This window comes from Cryptotermes secundus, unplaced genomic scaffold (assembly GCF_002891405.2).
Source record: "Cryptotermes secundus unplaced genomic scaffold, Csec_1.0 scaffold28764, whole genome shotgun sequence".
Taxonomy (NCBI): Eukaryota; Metazoa; Arthropoda; class Insecta; order Blattodea; family Kalotermitidae; genus Cryptotermes; species Cryptotermes secundus.
In genome coordinates, this window is record NW_019734915.1 from 1 (window position 1) to 737 (window position 737).

General features: G+C 28.0%; 1 pseudogene; it reads left to right on the forward strand.

Annotated features, from left to right (window-relative positions):
- The first annotated feature begins 8 nt into the window (after positions 1-8).
- LOC117282670 lies at positions 9-722 on the forward strand (annotated as a pseudogene).
- Positions 723-737: the final 15 nt, after the last annotated feature.

The following is a 737-nucleotide window of genomic DNA, read 5'->3' on the forward strand; positions in this document are numbered from 1 at the left end:
ATATTATTTGTCATGAAAGAGGTAAAAAAGAAAGTTTTGGAAATCTAGGAATGATTTTTGCTATATTAGCAATTGGTTTATTAGGATTTGTAGTATGGGCTCATCATATATTCACTGTAGGTATAGATGTTGATACACGAGCTTATTTTACATCAGCAACTATAATTATTGCAGTACCAACAGGCATTAAAATTTTTAGTTGATTAGCAACTGTATATGGTTCACAACTATCTTATAGAGTACCATGTTTATGATCATTAGGATTTGTATTTTTATTTACAATTGGAGGATTAGATTANACAGGGGTAGTATTAGCAAATTCATCAATTGATATTATCTTACATGACACTTATTATGTAGTAGCCCATTTTCACTACGTATTATCTATAGGGGCTGTATTTGCTATTATAGCAGGTTTTATTCACTGATATCCTTTATTTACAGGATTAACTATAAATCCAATATGATTAAAAATACAATTTCTAATTATATTCTTAGGAGTAAATATAACCTTCTTCCCACAACATTTTCTTGGATTAGCCGGTATACCTCGACGATATTCAGATTATCCTGATGCCTATATAGCATGAAATATTATATCATCAATTGGGGCTATAATTTCATTTATTGGAGTATTAATATTCATTTTTATTATATGAGAAAGAATAAGAACAAATCGAAATATTTTATTCTCAACACAAACAAGTAATTCAATTGAATGATTACAAAATATACCA